This window comes from Macaca fascicularis, chromosome 13 (genome assembly GCF_037993035.2).
Source record: "Macaca fascicularis isolate 582-1 chromosome 13, T2T-MFA8v1.1".
Taxonomy (NCBI): domain Eukaryota; kingdom Metazoa; phylum Chordata; class Mammalia; order Primates; family Cercopithecidae; genus Macaca; species Macaca fascicularis.
The window spans coordinates 83,518,476-83,540,528 of NC_088387.1; the positions used below are offsets into that span (position 1 = coordinate 83,518,476).

Below are 22,053 nucleotides of genomic sequence, written 5' to 3' on the forward strand. Positions count from 1 at the left end.
TCCTGACCTCAGGTGATCCACCCACTTTGGCCTCCCAAAGTGCTGGGATTACAGGCGTGAGCCACCGTGCCTGGCCAGACTTACATATTTTTAATTAATGAATTTTTTTTTTGGAGACGGAATCTTGCTCTGTTGCCTAGACTGGAGTGCAATGCTGCGATCTCCACTCATCGCAACCTCTACCTCCTGGGTTCAAGCAATTCTCCTGCCTCAGCCTCCTGAGTAACTGGGATTACAGGCACAAGCCACCATGCCTGGCTGATTTTTTGTATTTTTAGTAGAGACAGATTTCACCCTGTTGGTCACGTTGGTCTCGAACTCCTGACCTTGTGATCTGCCTGCCTCGGCCTCCCAAAGTGCTGGGATTACAAACATGAGCCCCTGCACCTGGCCCCCTTTTTAATTTGTTTTGATTAATTTATTTTTTGAGACAGGGTCTTGCTCTGTAACCCAGGCTGGCATGCAGTGGCACAAACATGGCTCACTGCATCCTCAACCTCCTGGGCTTAAGTAATCCTCCTGCCTCAGTCTCCCAAGTACTTGGGACCATGGGTATGTGCCACCACATCTGGCTAATTTTTAACTTTTTTTTAGAGATGGGGTCTTGCCCTGTTGCCCAGGCTAGTTACAAACTCCTGACCTCAAGCCTTCCTCCGGCCTCAGCCTCCCAAAATGCTGAGATTACAGGCACAAGCCACCACACCCAGCCCAACTTATGTATTTTTGCAAACCAAACTCACTCTACTTGATTTCAGATAAAAACTACCTGTACATGCCTGGCGTGGTGGCTCATGCCTATAATCCCAGCACTTTGGGGGGCCGAGGCGGGTGAATGATTTGAGGTCAGGAGTTCGAGACCAGCCTGGCCAACATGGTGAAACCCTGTATCTACTAAAAATTCAAAAATGAGCCAGGCATGGTGGCACATGCCTGTAATCCCAGCTACTCAGGAGGCTGAGGCAGGAGAGTCGCTTGAGCCTGGGAGGCGGAGGTTGTGGTGAGCCAAGATTGCACCACTGCACTCCAGTCTGGGCAACAGAGTGAGACCCTGTCTCAAAAAAAAACAAAAACAAAAAACAAATAAAAAAACTACCTGCACTGGAAGCCAGGAATCTCTGAGAGAATCTTATCAAGTTTAAAAAAGGTAGAATTATTCAGTTTAATTTTTTAATTTTTAATTTTTATTTTTTATTGTTTGAGACAGAGTCTTTCTCTGTCACCCAGGCTGAAGTGCAGTGGCATAATCTGGGCTCACTGTAATCTCTGCCTCCCGGGTACAAGCTATTCTCCTGCCTCAGTCTCCTGTGTATAGCTGGGACTACAGGTGTGCACCACCATGCCTGGCTAATTTTTGTATCTTTAGTAGAGATGGGTTTTGCCATGTTGGCCAGGCTGGTCTCAAATTCCTGACCTCAAGTGATCTGCCTGCCTTGGCCTCCCAAAGTGCTGGGATTACAGCCGTGAGCCACTGCACCAAGCCTTCACAGTTTAATTCAACTCAATTTCATCAAAGATTTTGGAGCAGCTGCTGGGGAAGGCATTCTGGGGGGCATGTGAGAAGTTATTTAGGAAGATGCTTTAAATTTGACTGCATGGTGTGTTGCATGTGAGAAGTTATTTAAGAAAATGGATTAAATTTGACTGCATGGCATGTTGCTCATTCATCAAATACTCAATGAGTATGTGCTAGACACTGTGCTAAGTAGTGGTTATACACTGATAAGTAAAAGTTGGTCTTTGCCCTCAAGGAGCTTACCGTCAAATGTGATACAATCCTCATCTCCATCCCCTATAAAAGTGTCAATAAGGCCAGGCGCGGTGGCTCACGCCTGTAATCCCAACACTTTGGGAAGCCAAGGCGGGCGGATCACGAGGTCAGGAGATCGAGACCATCCTGGCTAACATGGTGAAACCCCGTCTCTACTAAAAATACAAAAAATTAGCCAGGCATGGTGGCAGGCACCTGTAGCCCCAGCTACGCGGGAGGCTGAGGCAGGAGAATGGCGTGGACACGGGAGGTGGAGCCTGCAGTGAGCCGAGATCGCGCCACTGCACTCTAGCCTGGGCAACAGAGCGAGACTCCATCTAAAAACAACAACAACAACAAAAAGTGTCAATAAAATCTTCACACTTCATGACTAGCCAATGCTGGATGAAACAGAATGCCGGGACCTGCCTCAGGATATGTGTGCTTTCAGGGTTGCTCAAAGATGACTAGCCCTGTTAGGATTATTTTAGAATTTCCTAGCACCAAGCACCAAGTAACTATCATATAGTAGATGTTCAATAAATAATTATTGGATGAATCCTGATACATTTATATATACAAGCAATGTTGTAGTAGAAAATTGGCTCTGGTATCAGAAGACCTGGGTTAAACAGGCACCAGTATTTCCTGGCTGGACAATTTGTGCAGCCACTGAGAACCTCAGTTTCCTCATCTGTAAAAGAGGAATAATGTCACATGGTTGGCCTATTCAATTATTATTAATTGACTGGTAGTAAAATGTACTGGACACCATGCTAAAAACTTAGTGTGCACCGTGATAAGCACCCTTATGAGTCAGGCACTATTATCTGGTAGAGAAACTGAGACTTAGACGGGTTAAGTTCACAGAGTTCAAGGTCACCAGGTTGGTAAGTCAGGAAACCAAGATTTAATTCTGGGCAGCGTGACTGCAAAGATGGGAACACTTCAGCACTTCCTCATATACTGCCTGGTGTTATATAGGTCATCTGAGAACATGGATTCCAAAATACTGTATATTTTAACACATTATAGCAATGTAAAATGTTCATCTTCTAATTTTATGGTAATTACAAGTTTTAAAAGTTGTTCTCTTGAATTAGGTCATGTTGGGCTCATGAGGGCATTGCATTCACTTACCGTAAATAAAGAAGTCTCCAGGAAGAAGGGCTAGTCCTTTGTACCCACAGAGCCTCAAAACAAGACACTCAGCCAGGTGCAGTGGCTCACGCCTGTAATCCCAGTACTTTGGGAGGCGGAAGAAGGTGGATCACTTGTCAGGAGTTCAAGACCAGCCTGGCCAACATGGTGAAACCCTGTCTCTACTGAAAATACAAAAATTAGGGCCGGGCACTGTGGCTCATGCCTGTAATCCCAGCACTTTGGTAGGCCGAGGCAGGCAGATCACAAGGTCAGGAGATCGAGATCATCCTGGCCAACATGGTGAAACCCCAGCTGTACTAAAAATATAAAAATTAGATGGATGTGGTGGCGCATGCCTATAATCCTAGCTACTCAGGTAGCTGAGGCAGGAGAATCACTGGAACTGGGGAGTCGGAGGTTGCAGTGAGTTGGGATCACTGCACTCTAGCCTGGTGACAGAGACTCCCTCTCAAAAAAAAAAAATTAGTTATGCATGGCGGTGCGCGCCTGTAATCCCAGCTACTCGGGAGAATCACTTGAACCCGGGAGGCAGAGGTTGCAGTGAAAAAAGAAGGCACTTATCACTTCCGGATGTATTATATATTCATTCGTTTATTTGTTGTTTTTTTTTTTTTTTTTTTTTTGAGACGGAGTCTCGCTCTGTCGCCCAGGCTGGAGTGCAGTGGCCGGATCTCAGCTCACTGCAAGCTCCGTCTCCCGGGTTCGGGCCATTCTCCTGTCTCAGCCTCCTGAGTAGCTGGGACTACAGGCGCCCGCCACCTCGCCCGGCTAGTTTTTTGTATTTTTTAGTAGAGACGGGGTTTCACCGTGTTAGCCAGGATGGTCTCGATCTCCTGACCTAGTGATCCGCCCGTCTCGGCCTCCCAAAGTGCTGGGATTACAGGCTTGAGCCACCGTGCCCGGCGTTTATTTGTTATTGGATATCTAGTGCCAAGAGAATGGAAGCTACAAGAGAGTGGGAACTGTCACTACTGCATACCAGTAAGTAGAACAAACTAGTAGGTCACTAATAAATATGTGTTGAGTGAATGACTGAATGCTGGAGAGAATGTGAAGCATCTCTTATACACAGCTGGTGGATGTCTCAGTTGGTAAAACCACTCTGGAGGACAAATTGTTGATATCTAAGTCAAGTTGCACATAAACCAGCAACACCTCATTCCTTGTAATATACTCTGGATGATATTTTGCGTATGCATGTAAGAATATTTATAGCCATATTATGTATAAGAATAAAAATGTGGAAACAACTTCAGGTTCTTCAGGTGAAAAGCAGATAAGCAAATTGTGGCATATCCATGCAATGGAAGATGAGAAAATAGGAAAATGATTGCGCTAGGACTCCACAGATCCTCAGACCTGAATTTCATAACTACAATGTTAAGTTGGGGGGGGGGGGACAAAAATAGCAGTGACAAAAGGATGCATATATATCATTTATATAATGTTAAAAATTGCAAAACAGGCCAGGCGGGGTGCCTCACGCCCATAATCCCAGCACTTTGGGAGACTGAGGCAGGCGGATAACTTGAGGTCAGGGGTTGGCAACCAGCCTTGCCAACATGGTGAAACCCTGTCTCTACTAAAAATACAAAAAAATTAGCTGGGTGTGGTGGCACATGCCTGTAATCCCAGCTACTCAGGAGGCTGAGGCAGGAGAATCGCTTGCACCCAGGAGGCAGAGGTTGCGGCGAGCAGAGATCTCGCCATTGCACTCTAGCCTGAGCAACAAGAGTGAAACTCCGTCTCAAAAAAAAAAAAGAAAAAAAAATTAGCTGGGTGTGGTGGTGGGCACCTGTAATCCCAGCTACTCAGGAGGTCGACGTGTGAAATTAGCACCATCACCAGGTTATCCTACAGTTGCAATCTAAGTATAAAACAAGTTTCTCATTCCCAGTATATTCACAAAAGTCTCAGTATTGAATCTCACTGGGCAGGCTTGAATCATGTGCCCTTGTGAACCAATTACCTGGTGCTTGGTAAGGTAGCATCAGCCTCATTCAACAATATGGATTGGGAGTAGGGATGAGTGGTTCCCCAAGGGAAAATCTGGATGCTGTTCCCAAGGTGAGAATGAATGCCGAGCTGGCAAAAACAACATGCATCCAAAATAGAGTGATGGTGCTAATCTCATTAGAGAATTGTGAACATGTTAGAAGTTGGAAATCAGAAATAACTACACAGGGAATTATGGTTGAGAAATCAAGCATTTAGAATATTTTGACTTATCAAAATACCTGTGTCTCACAGAAGAGCTTCTGACATTTTGTCCGAGGTTCAGTAGCAGGCGTTGCCACAGCCTCACACTGATTCTTGTTTTATCTGTGTCTGCCCTGGTCTCCTGATTTATGTAGTAGTGATAAAACCTTACTGGAACCTTTCTCAATATTTCCAATTACCCTGCTATTTCTCAAAAAACAAGCTGCCGACATACTAGAGAGAACTCTGGGGACAAGGCAGATTAGGGATTTGCTCTCCAACTTCATCTGGGCTCCATTCCCTGTAATAGGGAATCTTACTTTTAAAAGCATGGATTAATCTAATTAATGGAAGAAAATAACATTCAAGCAGCTTTAAAAAATTATCTTACTCGGCCAGGCACGGTGGCTCATGAATGTAATCCTAGCACTTTCGGAGGCCGAGGCGGGTGGATCACCTGAGGTCAGGAGTTCAAGACCACCCTGGCCAACATGGTGAAACCCTGTCTCTACTAAAATACAAAAATTAGCTGGGCATGATGGTGGGTGCCTGTAATCCCAGCTACTCAGGATGCTGAGACTTGAACCCAGGAGACGGTAGTTGCAGTGAGCAGAGATTGTGCCACTGCACTCCAGCCTGGGTGACTGAGCAAGATTCCATCTCAAAAAAAAAAAAAAAAAAAAAAAATTCTTAAATAAATGTGGAGAAGTCGCTTTCAAAAATTTGACAGCTTGATCCAGTAACAGTGCCTTTGATATCTGCTAACTATAGGAGCCATGCATAGTATGTTCTTCCTATTTATTTATTTATTTTTGAGACAGTGTCTTGCTCTGTCACCTAGGCTGGAGTGCAGTGGCTCAGTCATTGCTCACTGCAGCCTCAACTTCCTGAGCTCAAGCGATCCACATAAACCCACCAAGTAGCTGGGAGTACATGCGCGTGCCGCCACACCTGACTGATATTTATATTTTTTGTAGAGACAGGGTTTCGCCATGTTGCCTAGGCTGGTCTTGAACTCCTGGACTCAAGTAATACTCCTGCCTCGGCCTCCCAGTGTGTTGGGATTACAGGCATGAGCCACCGCACCTGGCCAGTGTGGTCTTCATAATTCCTATCTGACACCACCTGTTCAAGAGGTCCCAACTAATGTGCACGTCTCACTCTTATAATATCTTGCTTTTGAATGGATTGTATGTGGTCAGCTTGAATGATAAATATCCAACAAGATATAATCATGATTTTTTTTGCCAAATCAGAACTTGGAGAAGTTACTCTTTGATTAGTTAGGATTAGGACTGGCTGCATGTGACAGAAATCCAAAATAGCAGTTTTGGATTTGGTTTAAGAGAGAGACAAGATGATTTCTCTCCTAAAAACAGCCTCCAGGCATGGATGACTCTAGACTAAAACTGTCAGTAAGACTTGTTTTTCTCATCCTATTGGTTTTGTCTCCTATTAGTTTGGCCTTATTTTCAGTCCTGCTTTTTTTACCTAATGATCTCTGGCATCCCCACACTATCCTACAGTATCCTATCTCCGGAATGGAGTCAGAGGAAGGTATGTCAGGTTCTGGAATTTTATCCTACTTGCAAGGTAATAAATTACTATTGCATGGATGCTGGCAGAAGATGCCTTCATCTGAGACAAACAAGGTTTTTCAGTTGAAGAGCAGATAAGCAAATTGTGGTATATTCATGCAATGGAAGATGAGAAAACAGGAAAATGATTGCGCTAGGACTCCACAGATCTTCAGACATGAATTTCATAACTACAATGTTAAGGGGGGGGAGGGGGCAAAAAAAGCAGTGACAAAAGGATACATATATATCATTTATATAATATTAAAAATTGCAAAACAGGCCAGGCATGGTGAGACAAAGGATTTTATTACTCACTGCACAACAAGTAGCATACTCATGATTTTGGGGCTAGTTCCCCATGTCCCCCAAGACCCATGAAGACAACACAGAGAGAACCAGGTAAACACTGTGCACATAGTGGACTCACACTGCAGCTGAAATCTACCACTTTTATAGAGTGGCAAGCAAGCCTGCTTTTTTTCTGGGAGATGTTACCTCATCCCTCAAGGCTACTCATACAAACGTAACCCTGAGAAATGGCCGACTAAAGAGCGGTCAGGCCATTTCTTTCTGCTTTTTTGGCATATCCAAAAAGGATGTTCAGTAATGATCAGGGCCCTGGCTGATTGATTCACTCAATAGGTGATCCAGGGGTAGTATGGCAGCTGCACTCACTATGGTAATCTGGGACCTAGTCCTCTTCTGACTTGTTGTCTCACCATCCCCTAGTGGGGTATGGCTTGAAGTCCACTTGGCCAAGGATGCCACCATGTCCACAGCAGGATAAGAAAGGGGACAGGGGAGGGAATATTGGAGAAGTGGCATGGCCCCTCTCTTTTTTTTTTTTTGAGACAGAGCCTCACTCTTGTTGCCCAGGCTGAAGTGCAATGGTGCCATCTCAGCTCACTGCAACCTCTGCCTCCTGGATTCAAGTGATTCTCCTGCCTCAGCCTCCCAAGTAGTTGGGATTACAGGCATGTGCCACCATGCCCGGCAAATTTTTGTATTTTTGGTGGAGACGAGGTTTCACCATGTTGGTCAGGCTGGTCTTGAACTCCTGACTGCAAGTGATCCTCCCATCTTGGCCTCCCAAAGTGCCGGGATTACAAGTGTGAGCCACCGCGCCTGGCCAGCCCCTTTCTTTAAGCACACATCCTGAAAGTTCCATGCATCACTTCCCCTCACATTCCATTGGCCAGAACTTATATTCAAATAATCATATCAAACTGCAGCGGGGGTTTGGAAATGTATAATCATTAATCTAGGCATTCTGTTAATGTAGCAAAAAAGAGAAGACATTGGGGGAATAACTAAAACTCTGCCACATTCTTTATTAATTGTTGATGGTATTTAAATATATACTTTCGGGGGACCTTGGAGGGTTGGCAGTGCATCCCCTTTCCTCCCATCCTTCATATACATTGCGAATCTGAGCCTGTGTCTTGGGTGTGTACTGGTCGCTAGGTGTTTATGAGCACACACCTGGGGTGTCAGATGCACTTCAGGCATGACCCAAGGTGAGAAAACAGAGGAGTCAGGTGATTTTCTGGGATCTAGAAGAACACAGCACTTTTACTTTAGACGATGGTGCACTTATGAGTGTGGAGCTAGGGACCCTGAGGATCGCAGTGGGAAGGTCTGAAACAGCTCTACACGGAGATGTTCACTATGCTCAGAGGGTGACTGTACAGAGTAAAAGAGCCATTTTGATGGCAACGGGTTTGTCAACAGAAGAGCTCAAGTCATGCAGGGTTTCCCCCCAACCCTCGCAGAGCAGGAGCCCATGAAAGACATGGAGAACTTCAAGTGACAGGAGACTGAGACAGAGTTGGCAGGAGAGGTTTCCAGGAGTCAGCACTGACCCAGTGTAGTTACAGTAAGGAATTTCCTTGGACCAAGTGACTGGGAGCTAGCTGGGACACTATCCCAAGTCGTATCCAGATGAGGTCCCCAGGGATGGCTTTGCAGCTGGTAGGATCTTCCACTAACTAATGGGAGCTCTGCAGTGTTTCCCGGTAGTCCCAATAAAGCCTCTCTGTGGATGACTTCAGCCTCTGCTCAACATAGAAGCTTGGCCAGCAAATTCCACTTGGAATTCTACAGCTCTTTGAGCCTCAGTCATGTCCCTTGATTTTGTGCCATAGCTTACCAAATTCTTCCTTGCAGGTCAGGGAGACACTCATTGACCAGATTAACTTTGTTCTGAATGGGGTCCTAGCAGAGGAAGTTCCTGTCAAGAAACGCCACATTTTTTGGGGGAAAAAAAAAAAAAGACTGAGAATGAAGCCCTTTTGAATGGTTTCAAGTATACCAGTAGGTACACCAAGACGGGTGGTGCTGTGGTTTGAATGTATCCCCTCTAAAATTCATGTTGAAACTAAATCCCCACTGTGGTAGTATTAAGAAGTGAGATCTTTTGGGAAGTGATGATGTCATGAAGGTTCCGCCCTCATGAATGGATTAGTGGCTTATAAGAGGCTGGAGAAAACCAGTTTAGGCGCTTTTGCCCTTCCTTCCCTCCCACTACGTGAGGACACAGACTTCAAGGCACCACCTTAGAAGGAGAGACCTGACCCTAACCAGGCACCAAGTACCTTCATTTTGGACTTCCCGGCGTCCAGAACTGTGAGAAACAATTTCTGTTGTTGATAAATTACCTAGTCTCAGGTAGTTGTGTTACAGCAGCACAAATGGACTAAGACAGGTGGCATTGATTGATGAAACTGTGTGGCCTCTCCAGAAGGAAAGAGAGAAGGGAAGGCAAGGAGGGGAGGAGATGGCATTTAACCACACACACTGGGACAGCAGCATGGCTGCGACCTCAGGGGCAAGAGGGAAGTCTTTTCAGCAGATCCTTTACCTGGACTCCTGGGGCACATTCAAGTGGAAATGGCTGAGCGAGTTTATTTCAGCAACTTTGGGGCCCTAGGAAAAACTGAACTACTGATAAAAAGCCGAGAGGAACTAGAGCAAAAATCTAGCCAGATAGGATGGCTCTGGCAGACCCCATGTGGCCAGGGTTACAAGACAGGGTCCCTCCACAGTCAGGGCAGGCAGTGAGTCCATCAGATGGCCAGCAAGTGTGTTCTGCCCTGTTCTAGAGCTGAGGTCCTATGCTCCGTGGTCCGTTGGAACAGCCCACTGGGTGCAGTGTGGACTGTAGTCAGAAGAAGATCAGAGGCCCGCAGGCAAATCCAGCCCTGCCTTGGGCAGGCTTGAACAGAGAAATGTAAGCCTCGCTTCTGCGTCTCTTCAAAAGGCTAACACTGAATCTAGGTCAGAGAATTGCAGTGGAATTGGCAGTTTCTTCTGAGCTTAACCACATTCTATAAAGATGTGTGGTTATACAAGGGCCAGATGAAGTCAGGAGAGGGCAAATGTGACAGGTTCCTGTGCAGTGTTTTTTTCTGACACCAGCTCTGACACCCAATCACACCAACCAATTCCATGACACCAATTGGGTGTCCCAAATTCAATTTTGTCATGTTCTATCTGGAGTTAGCGTCAGACCCCACAAGTTAAAGGGCTTAGTCTCACAAGACTGCCCCTGTCTTCAGATACCAGCTGCAAATAGGGTGCCCAGACTACCCACACTTCCGCCCAGACCACTACAAATGTGAGGATTTCCATGACCTCCTTTCAGATTTGTTAATTCACTAGGATGACTCACAGAACTCAGAAAAATACCTTACATGTACTCACTGGTTTCTTATAAAGGCTAAAACTCAGGAAAAGCCAAATGAAAAAGATGCATAGGGCAAGATATGGGGGTGGGGTGGCGCAGAGCTTCTGTGCCCTCTCTTGGCGCCCCACCTTTCCAGCACATCAATATTTTTACCAACCCAGAAACTCACCAAACCCATTGGTTAGGGGTTTTTGTGGAGGTTTCATTACATAGGCAAGATTAATCAAGTCTTTGTCTTTGATAATCAAACTCAGTCTTTAACTCACTCCTCCCCCAACCCGCTAGGGAAGTTGGCCTGACAGTTCTAATCCTCAAATCTCTTGGTTGGTTATTCTGGCAACCAGCCCCCATCCTGAAGCTATCTAGGGCCCCCCCATCTTGAGTCATCTCATTAGCATATTAAAAAACCCCTTATAACTCAGGAGATTCCAAGGGACAAGACTATATATTTATTAGAGACAGTGTCTTGCTATGTGGCTCAGGCTGGAGTGCAGTAACACCATCATAGCTCACTGTAGCCTTGACCTCCTGGGCTCAAGCGATCCTTCTACCTTAACCTCCCAAGTAGTTGAGATACAGATTTGTGCCACCACATTCAGCTAATTCTTTTTTTTTTTTTTTTTTTTTTGAGATGGAGTCTTGCTCTGTCGCCCAGGCTGGAGTGCAATGGCATGATCTCGGCTCACTGCAAGCTCTGCCTCCCGGGTTCACGCCATTCTCCTGCCTCAGCCTCCCGAGTAGCTGGGACTACAGGCGCCCGCCACCACGCCCGGCTAATTTTTTGTATTTTTAGTAGAGATGGGGTTTCACCGTGTTAGCCAAGATGGTCTCGATCTCCTGACCTCATGATCCGACCACCTCGGGCTCCCAAAGTGCTGGGATTACAGGCATGAGCCACCACGCCCGGCCTCAGCTAATTCTTTAAAAAAATTTTGTAGGCCAGGCATGGTGGCTTATGCTTGTAAACCCAGCACTTTGGGAGGCCAAGGTGGGAGGATCGCTTAAACTCAGGAGTTTGAGACCAGCCTGAGCAACACAATAAGTTCTTGTCTCTACTAAAAAAAAAAAAAAATTAGCCAGACATAGTGGTGCATGCCTATAGTCCTGGCTACTCTGGAGACTGAGACAGGAGGCTCACTTGATCCTGGGAGATCTAGGCTACTGTGAGCTGTGATTGCACCACTGCACTCCAGCCTGAGTAATAGAGGGAAAGTCTGTCTCAAAAAAAGAAAACAAAAAAAAATAGTTGTTTATAGAGTTGGAGTCTCACTGTTTTGCCCAGGCTGGTCTTGAACTCCTGGGCTCAAATGATCTTCCTGCTTCAGCCTCCCAAAGTGCTGGGGCTGCAGGTGTGAGCCACTATACCCGGCCAGTTTAAAGATCTTACTTGGCTTTTATTTACAATTCTAGAATTGAGCAATACCTCATTCCATAAAGAACTATGAGTGTTCCGATAAGCTGAGCAGAGAAGGTTGGATTTAGAAACAGAGAAGAGGGGAGAGAAGCAGAAACAGAGAATGAAAAGTGGATTGGTGGTTTCAAATTTCCTTTCCATGTAAAGGTTGAAGTAGAGAAGATTTTCTTATCATACCAGCTCAAACCGACCAGCTCAAATAGCTTGGGGACTGGGCTATTATTTCATTCTCAATTTCTGGGAAGGTCAGATAAACAACTTATTTTCAACTCGGTGGGGTAGAGCTTCAGCATGAGTGACTATTTTGGTTTGGTCTGTCAGGCCTAGTGCAGGAGCTCAGTCCAAACCAGTGGCCTCCTCTAAATTTTATTTAATAGCAGTAAGTCTAAGGAGTGACCTGGCCTCTATTTTTTTTTTTTTTTTTTTTCTGAGACGGAATCTTGCTCCGTCACCCAGGCTGGAATGCAGTGGTGTGATGATATTGGCTCACTACAACCTCTGCCTCCCAGATTCAAGAGATTCTCGTGCTTCGGACTCCCTAGTAGCTGCCACCATGCCAGGCTAATTTTTGTATTTTTGGTAGAGATGGGGTTTTACCATGTTGCCCAGGCTGGTCTCGACCTCCTGACCTCAAGTGATCCGCCCGCCTTGGCCTCCCAAAGTGCTGGAATTACAGGCGTGAACCACTGCACCTGGCCCTGGCCTCTATTTTTAATAAACTCTCTAAATGATTCCCACGCTCACTGAAGTTTGAAAACAAAGTGGTATACATTGTTTTGAGTCCCTCACCCTCAGCACCACTCCTTCCCATGAAGCCTATTCAATCATGCTCTGAAGGAAGAGCCCCATCTGACTCAGGTTATGGCCCTGCTCCTGAAGGGCCAGGCAGAAGGACGGCTGAGTACAGAGGATGTCTCCGTGGAGCACATCTACTTTAGGATCCTGGAGATTCTGCCGCAGGTTGGAATCAGACTCTCCGGAAAAGGAATCAGAATTCACATTGGTCAGTGTCTGCTGTATCAAGTGATGTGCATGCTGTGCATTTTTATATGGTTTAATCCGTGAGGGAGGTATAACCACTGTCATTTAATAGCTGAGAAAATTGAGGCTAAAAGGGGACTGGGGCCAAAGAGTCACACTGGTATTCAAACTCAGGCCTGCCTGGCTCCAATGTCTACCCCCAAATAGTACGCAATGGGCAGGGAACATGTTCAGTTTGTGTGACTTGGCTGTGAGCTCGAGCTGCTGCAGCCACAGTGCAGTGCTGTTTGCTCCATCATCACTGCGTCTGGAACAGTGGGAGGGACGGGACAGCTCTGTGCTGCCAAGTAGGAGCACGATCAGCTCCCAGATGCTGCTTCCTGAAGCGCTACTTTCTCAGAGCCTCCCTGGGGAATCAGCAGTCCTGCTGAATGTGTCCCTGTCTCTCTGTAGAGTGTGCTGATCTCAGATCCCGGAGGTACAGCCTGGCCAAAGGTTCTGGAGATTGTTGGCACCTCCACATCTAATGCTGAATCTAGCTTGGCTGATGCCAATTTGACCTTCTTCTGATGTGGTGAATGTCCCCTGGATGGCTCTCTGGTCCTGAGTCCTGTCTGCAAGGCCAGGGAGGGCCGGGTAGGAGAACAGCCCTTCTGTTCAGGGCTGGCGTAAAGGAAGATGGGCTGAAATAGAAAAGGCGTCACTCAGGGCTTTCTGAGTAAACCAAAGCCAAATCCAACAGGAACAGTGGGAAAATAAATAGAGGGAATATAAAAATCAGCAGCCAGAACTTTGACAGTAGGTCAGAATAGAGTGGAATAGGTGATGGGAGGTGATTTAGGGATGAGTCCATGAGGCCACAGCTTGGCCAACACACCTGGAGTGCATCACAGGGCAAGAATAGGAGCTTGGAGGAAATATGTGCACCTGGCCAAACTGTGCTTTACTTCCATGAGTTTGTTTGTTCATCCAAGGTGGAGTTGGCAGTGTGACATGACACTAATGGAAGGGACAGGACAGGAAGTTAGCGGTGTTGTCGGGAGAAACTAGCCAAGTGCAAATTCACCTTTTAGTCCAGGGTCTGGTCCTCAGTCTTTCAGGCAAGAAACTCAGTATTGTCAGTGCCCTGGGATTCATCCTGCTTAGAGACTAACCCCAGCTACACTTTTAAGGACTGGTATATAAGATAAAAGCCTATCTATTTATTTAAAAGAAATTATCCTCTTCCAGGGCCTGGAATGTTCTAATCTCCCTTTCCTAGTATGGAAGAACTGGTGATGATGAATTAGAAGAATTAACAATCAAGGGCCTGCCAGGCATGGTGGCTCAGTCCTGTAATCCCAGCACTTTGGGAGGCTGAGGAAGGGTGGATCACCTGAGGTCAGGAGTTCCAGACCAGCCTGGCCAACACGGTGAAACCCCGACTCTAATAAGAATACAAAAATTACCTGGGCATGGTGGTGGGCGCCTGTAATCCCAGCTACTTGGGTGGCTGAGGCAGGAGAATCCCTTGAACCCGGGAGGCAGAGGTTGCAGTGAGCAGAGATCATGCCACTGTGTGACAGACCGAGATTCCATCTCAAAAAAAAAAAAAACAAGGGCAATTTTATGAGCCTGAGTTGCTGCAAAGAGCTGGCTAGGAAATGTACATGCCCAAGGAAAGTCCATGCTTCACAAGGGAGAGTTCCTCTCTGATGACGAACTACTGATGCTCCCAAGATTCGGTGTCTTCCCTGGACAGTGCTGGATATTATCAGCCAATGTTTGTATCTTCAACACTTCTTTTTCTGTGCTTCTGTATCAAAGTTGCATAATTTTTTTTTTTCTTTTTTCTCGAGATGGAGTCTCGCTCTGTCTCCCAGGCTGGAGCGCAGTGGTATAATCTCAGCTCACCACAAACTCCGCCCCCCGAGTTCAAGTGATTCTCCTGCTTCAGCCTCCCGTGCAGCTGGGATTACAGGTGCGTACCACCATGCCCAGCTAATTTTTGTATTTTTAGTAGAGATGTGGTTTCACAATGTTGTCCAAGCTGGTCTCAAATTCCTCAAATGATCTTCCCGGCTTGGCTTCCCCAAGAGAGTTGCATAATTTAACTTGTGCTCCAACTTTGTTGTGCAGATGAAATAGGTTTTCTTTTTTTTTTTTTTTTTTGAGACGGAGTCTCGCTCTGTCGCCCAGGCTGGAGTGCAGTGGCCAGATCTCAGCTCACTGCAAGCTCCGCCTCCCGGGTTCCCGCCATTCTCCTGCCTCAGCCTCCCGAGTAGCTGGGACCACAGGCGCCGCCACCTCGCCCGGCTAATTTTTTGTGTTTTTTTTTTAGTAGAGACGGGGTTTCGCCGTGTTAGCCAGGATGGTCTCGATCTCCTGACCTTGTGATCCGCCCGTCTCGGCCTCCCAAAGTGCTGGGATTACAGGCTTGAGCCACCGCGCCCGGCCGAAATAGGTTTTCCTATCATTTTGTCTATAGCTGCTCTGGTCTTCTCTTAAGCCACCACTCACTTGGTTAGTTGTTGTCGTTGGTGGTGAGGATGATCGAGATGTGCTATCTGGTTTAAAGCATGGTAATGCTGATCATTGACACAATTCATTTAGCTATGTTCAGTTTCTCTTGGTTGAATTATCTCAATAATCTCCCTGTCTTCCTGCTTCTTCTCCTAACGTGGTGAACAGATGTATGGAGAAGAGAGAGTAGTATGGCTTATGAGTCTTCACCACAGCAGGAAGAGCCACAGGCCCCTGCTGGGTCCCCTGCCTTCTCTCTCCTTCATCCACCTATTTTCTGTGTGCTCTGCTGGCTTCTGAAGCTGCAGCCTGTAGCAGTTAGCATGTGGTCCTGAACTGAAGGTCCTGCAGGTCCTGCACTGGTCCCGTGGTCCTGCACAGCCTTGGCAATGCATCTTGGGAACACTGGCCCCCTTTCCATGACAGACGTGACTTGCCCTCGGCTCTGACTGTGAACCCTGAGCGTCTGCTTTGTCCCCCACTTGTCCCCTGCCCTGGTGGTGAAATCTGCCCAATTGTCGCATACAACTAACGTTTATAGTTTCTTCTGAATAAACATATGAATTAACCCTCTTAGTCTTAAAACTTGAGTAAGTTCCATTTGTCTTCTCTGAGTTCCATTCTAGGAAACCAACCATCATGCCTCCCATAGTATCAGAAAGCTGAAACTTACCAGATCGCTGCATCAGGACAGTGAGATACCAGACACCTCACCCATCACCTAACCCACCACCTGCTTCCTGTTGACCAACTCCTCTTCCTCACCCCTCCCTAATTCCTGTTTTCCTGCATGTAGTTTCATTTCTTCCTTGCTATATAAACCCCTAATTTTAGTTGATCAGGGAGATAGATTTCAGACTGATCTCTCAATTCCTTGGCTGTAGCCCCCAATTAAAGCCTTCTTCCCTGGTAATACTCACTGCTCCAGTGACTGGGTTTCTGTGTGGCCAACACTAGGACCTAGACCGAAGCCCTGGTGTTGTAGTAGCAGTGGCCTGCTGCAGCCTATGCAGTGGGGCTTCTCTTGGTTCAGACTCGTGTCCTCTCTCATTAGTTACACCATAATTGTCTCCAAATGGCCTCTCTACCTATGGCCTCCTCTAGTCTCTTCCTCACAGCTGCAGAGCATCTTTCTAAAATACCCAGAAGATCATAAAAAATTCTTAAGAGCTTCCAATTTTCTTTTCCTTTTTTTTTTTTTTTTGTTTTTGAGACAGAGTCTTGCTCTGTTGCCTAGGCTGGTGTGCAGTGGCACGATCTTGGCTCACTGCAACCTCTGCCTCCCATGCTCAAGTGATTCTCCTGCCTCAGCCTCCCGAGCAGCTGGGATTACAGGCACCCACCACCACGCCCTGCTAATTTTTGTAGTTTTAGTAGAGATGGGGTTTCACCATGTTGGCCAGGCTGGTCTCGAACTTCTGACCTCAAGTTATCCACCCACCTCAGCCTCCCAAAGTGCTGGGATTACAGGCATGAGCCACCATGCCCAACCTCAATTTTCAATAGGATAAACTTTCAGCTGCTTAGTCTGGTATAAGTAAGACTTTAAGCAATTTGGCTTTCGTTTACTTTCCAGCCTTATCTCTACTTTTCCTGCCTCACATGGACATCTAACATAATACACCCTTTTAGGACCCCATGTGCTATTTTTTCTGCCTTAAATTTTCTTTTCTTTTCGTTATTTAAGCCCTAGCTCAAACGCTTCTCTGTGAAAATTTTTTTTCTTTTTCTCTTTGCACAGATCTCTAGTATGTCACTTATCACATTTATAAGCTGAACTATTTTAAACTTAAAAATTTAAGAAAAATGTTTCTTCAATAAATTATATAGTAATTAAAAACCCAATTAACAACAAATGCTCTTCTCTGTTCACAAGAAGCCACCTCTGGTCATTAAAACAAACTCACTTTAGACACTGACATGTTTACATAATTATAAATTATGAACATCTCAGAGTTGGCTTATTAGACTGTTTTTTCTTTTTCTCCTTTTCTTTTGATACAGGGTCTCCCTCTGTGTCCGGAATTGGTGGGTTCTTGGCCTCACTGACTTCAAGAATGAAGCCGTGGACCCTCGCAGTGAGTGTTACAGTTCTTAAAGATGGTGTGTCTGGAGTTTGTTCCTTCAGACATTCAGATGTGTCTGGAGTTTCTTCCTTCTGGTGGGTTCGTGGTCTTGATATCAGAAAAAAAGCTGCAGACCTTCCTGGTGAGTCTTATAGCTCTTAAAGGCAGTGCGTCTGGAGTTGTTCATTCTTCCCTGTGGGTTTGTGGTCTCACTGGCTTCAGAAGTGAAGTTGCAGACCTTTGCCAGGAATGTTGCAGCTCATAAAGGCAGCACGAACCCAAAGAAGGAGCGGCAGCAAGATTTATTGCAAACAGGAAAAGAACAAACCTTCCACAATGTGGAAAGGGACCTGAGAAAACTGCCACTGGCTAGCTCCGGCAGCCTGCTTTTATTCCCTTATCTGGCCCCACCCACATCCTGCTGATTGGTCCATTTTGCAGAGAGCTGATTGGTCTATTTTACAGAGAGCTGATTGGTGTATTTACAAACCCTGAGCTAGACACAGAGTGCTGATTGGTGTATTTACAAACCTTGAGCTAGACACAGGGTGCTGATTGGTGCACATACAATCCTCCAGTTAGATATAAAAGTTCTCCAAGTCCCCATCTGGTTCAGGAGCCCAGCTGGCTTCACCGAGTGGATCCTGCACCGGGGCTGCAGGCAGAGCTGCCCGCCAGTCCCGAGCCGCGCCTGCACTCCTCAGCCCTTGGGCTGTGGATGGGACCCGGCGCCGCGGAGCAGAGGGCGGCGCCCGTTGGGGAGGCTCAGGCCTTGCGGAAGCCCACCACAGAGGGAGGAGCTCAGACATGGCGGGCCGCAGGTCATGAGCCCTACCCCGCGGGGAGGCAGCTAAGGCCCAGTGAGAATCTGAGTGTGGCGCCGGTGGGGCCGGCACTGCTGGATCGCAACCTCCAAAGCTGCTGGCCGGGGTGCTAAGCCCCTCACTGCCCTGGACCAGCGGTGCCGGCCCGCGGCTCAGTGTGCGGGGCCCGGCGAGCCCGAGTCCGCGCCCGCCGGAACTCACACTGGCCCGCAAGCACAGCCCGGGTTCCCGCCCGCGCCTCTCCCTCTACACCTCACCGCAAGCAGTGGGCACCGCAAGCAGTGGGAGGAGGCTCGGGCCTTAGCCAGCCCAGAGAGGGGCTCCCACGGTGCCTGGCGGGCTGCAGGGCTCCTGAAGTGACACTATAGTGGACGCCGAGGCCGAGGAGGCGCTGAGAGTGAGGGCTGCTAGCACACTGTCACCTCTCACCTCTGTCACCCAGGCTGGAGTGCAGTGGCAAGATCTTGGCTCACTGAAACCCCTGCCTCCTGGACTCAAGCCATTCTCCTACCTCAGCCTCGTGGGTAGTTGAGACTACAGGCATATGCAACCATGCCCAGGTAATTTTTTGTATTTTTTGTAGTAATGGAGTTTCACCATGTTGCCCAGGCTGGTCTCAAACTCCTGAGCTCAAGCGATCTGCCTGTCAAAATGTTGGGATTACAGGCGTAAGCCACCACTCCTGGCCTTTATTCGAGTGCTTTTGCTCACAAATAACAGGATATTGGTTTCAACAGCAATAACAGTACGTTAACAAAAAAGTCAGTGCTGAGCATGGTGGCTCATGCCTGTAATCCCAGCACTCTGCGAGGCCGAGGCGGGCAGATCACCTGAAGTCGGTAGTTCGAGACCAGGCTGACCAACAAAGTCTGTCATTGGTTTCTTGGGCTCTCCACTTTAGCAAAGAAATCACCTAAATCTAAGAGACCTCTAACTTCTCTCTTACGGCAGTCTTCCTCTTTTAGATTCTTCCTCCAGAATAGATTTTTAAAAACCATCTTTATCAAGATATAATTTACATACCATAAAATTCACCCATTTAAAGTGTACAATTCGATGGTTTTAGCATATTCACAGAACTGTGCAACTACCACCAAAATCCAAGTTTAGAACATTTCCATCATTTACGAAAGGAACTCCCACCCCAGAGGAGTCAATCCTACCTGTACCCCAAACCCCACCACCAGGCAACCACTCATTTAATTTCTATTTGAGCAAAAATGTTTAAAAGAGCCAGATTTTCTGCTAGAAAGTCAGTAGAAAACACTATAAAAATGAGCTGCAGGGTAGATACTTAAATTTAAATATATCATGAAAGGCAATTCATCTGCTGTAGGAGAGTTTGTTGTGAAGGAACTGATTTCATACTGCACTTAGTGAAAGCAAAATTTCTAAGCACTTTATTTCTTTCCTCATTGCACTGTCCTAAATAATCATGCTGTTTTCTAAATCGTGGCTGTCTTATAGTTCAGCCTTTCTTTAAGGTAAGTGAGATTTATAAAGACATAAAGTAGATATAAAATTACAAAACTCAAAAAGAAACTCAAGGTCTGGGGCCGGGCACAGTAGCTCACGCCTGTAATCCCAGCACTTTAGGAGGCCAAGGAGGGCGGATCACCTGAGGCCAAGAGTTCGAGACTAGCCTGACCAATACGGTGAAACTCGGTCTCTACTAAAAACACAAAAATTAGCCAGGTGTGGTGGCAGGGTAATCCCAGCTATTCCGGAGGCTGAGGCAGGAGAATCGCTTGAACCTGGGAGGTGGAGGTTACAGTGAGCCAAGATCATGCCCCTGCACTCCAGCCTTGGCAATAAGAGCAAAACTCCCATCTCAAAAAAAGAAAAGAAAGAAATTGAGGGTCTGATGATAGGTAAGGCTTTAATTAAAAACAAAAACAAAATTTACCTAATGCCTGAAGGGGGCAGACAAGCTGTTCATTGACAGTGACACTGGAGTCACGTGCCTTTTCTTCTCCCCTGGTATCTGTACAGGCCCTGTCCACTTTAAGTGTTATTCACAAGAGATAAATCTACTGAAATGAAAACCAGCAAGGAAACCTAAGACTCAAGACTAATTGCTTTCATTATTGTTGCAACATTCCCTCTAACTTGTTACATCCTCCACTCTGTACCTGTTGTGTTGAGATAAAAGAGAAAACAGGAAATGAGGTTGTTTAGCACGGGCAAACAACTATCACCAAGAGGTTCCAAGGCGAAGGCTTTCTGGTCAGAGGTTGAGGAGATGTAGAGAAAACCAGATTTGTACCAGATAATAGTAGAAAAGAAAGCTGTGCCCAAACAGAATTGAGGGGACATCCCAGTGAGTTGGCTTTTGATACTGGGTTACCACCACTTAAGGTAGACATCTTATTTGCCCCTCACGACTGCAGATTTGAATCTTGTTCATTTGGTTTCAATCAGGATCAGACTACCAAGTTTCTTTTTTTTGACCTATTTGTTTTCTTTTGCCTTTAATTATGATTGCTGTAGCAGAAAGACATTTTGTATCAGTTTGCTATTTAAAATGACCCAGTAGGCTGGAGGAGGTGGCTCACGCCTGTAATTCTAGCACTTTGGGAGGCCTAGGCTGGTGGATCACTTGAGACCAGAAGTTCGAGACCAATCAGGCCAACACGGCAAAACCCCATCTCTACTAAAAATACGAAAATTAGCCAGGCATGGTGGCGCACACCTGTAGTCCCAGCTATTCAGGAGGCTGATCTGGGAGAGTCACTCGAACCCGGGAGGTGGAGGTTGCAGTGAGTGGATATGGCGCCATCCCACTCCAGCCTGGTCAACAGAGCAAGACCCTGTCTCAAGAAATAAAATAAAATAATGAAATAAAGGTGGGGCACAGTGGCTCACGCCTGTAATCCCAGCACTTTGGGAGGCCAAGGTGGGCGGATCATGAGGTCAAGAGATCGAGACCATCCTGGCTAACACGGTGATACCCCATGCCTACTAAAAACAAAAAATTATCCGGGCATGGTGGCGGGCACCTGTAGTCACAGCTACTCGGGAGGCTGAGGCAGGAGAATGGCGTGAACCCGGGAGGCGGAGCTTGCAGTGAGCCGAGATCACGCCACTGCACTCCAGCCTGGGCGACAGAGCGAGACCCCGTCTCAAAAATAAATAAATAAATAAAATGATTGACTAGAAAGTTAGCTTTTTCTTATTTTTATTTTATTTTTTGAGATTTACATAAATCACTCATTAAGTGGATGCTTTCGAAACTGAAGGGCTAATCTGATAATCTGGCTCGGTCTGCCAAATTTAATCTGGCCTGGCTTTCTTTTGGTAGGTTGCTTTTTGCTAATTTTTTTACCCATATATCTAAAAGCCATGCTGCTAAATGCTATTACTTAACCTTCACTGGTTACCTTACTGATAACGTTTCTGATGTATATGTCACCGTGGTAACAGTTGCTTAAGTTGTTTGTCAGGAACTTGAGAGCAGCTCCTGTTCTGTTCAAACCGGTTGAGACCACCTCCCCTTCAACTGGACCTGTTCAGATGCATGAGACGTGGCCTTTTGATGTCAGAGGGCCAAAAGCTCCACCTTCAAATCATGCTAACACCATTTTCTGAACATGCATCCTGTGAAGAGCCATGAACCCGGACTATGCTTGCACAGATCACTGATTACTTCTTTTTCCCCACTGCCAGTCATCTTTCCCCATTCCTTAGACCACCCCACTTCTCTAACCCATAAATATTCCTAAGCCTTATCTTTGGAGAGGCAGATTTGAGAGCTGCTATTCCACCACCTTGCTGGGCTGCCCTGGGAATAAATCTTCTCTTGCAAAACCCATTGTCACAGTGATTTCTCTACTAGGTTCTGGCAGAGTGAACGTAGTCGGCATCACTTTAATAACCAATAATGTCGGCTGG

The 22,053-nt window shown here is 46.5% G+C and overlaps 1 long non-coding RNA gene across 7 annotated transcripts in view; it reads left to right on the forward strand.

The window, feature by feature from the left end:
• Window positions 1-9,189: 9,189 nt before the first annotated feature.
• LOC123568294 (uncharacterized) overlaps window positions 9,190-22,053 on the forward strand; it is a 33,766-nt gene continuing 20,902 nt past the window's right edge. For 3 of the 7 annotated variants that reach the window (XR_010580239.1, XR_012422484.1, XR_012422487.1), the window contains exons 1-3: window positions 9,190-9,315; window positions 14,609-14,730; window positions 17,277-17,350. This is a non-coding gene — a long non-coding RNA (uncharacterized lncRNA). Of the gene's footprint in view, window positions 9,316-14,608; window positions 14,731-17,276; window positions 17,351-18,604; window positions 18,723-22,053 lie in introns of all 7 variants that reach the window. The other 4 variants (XR_010580240.1, XR_012422486.1, XR_012422485.1 and 1 more) reach the window with 3 other exon arrangements.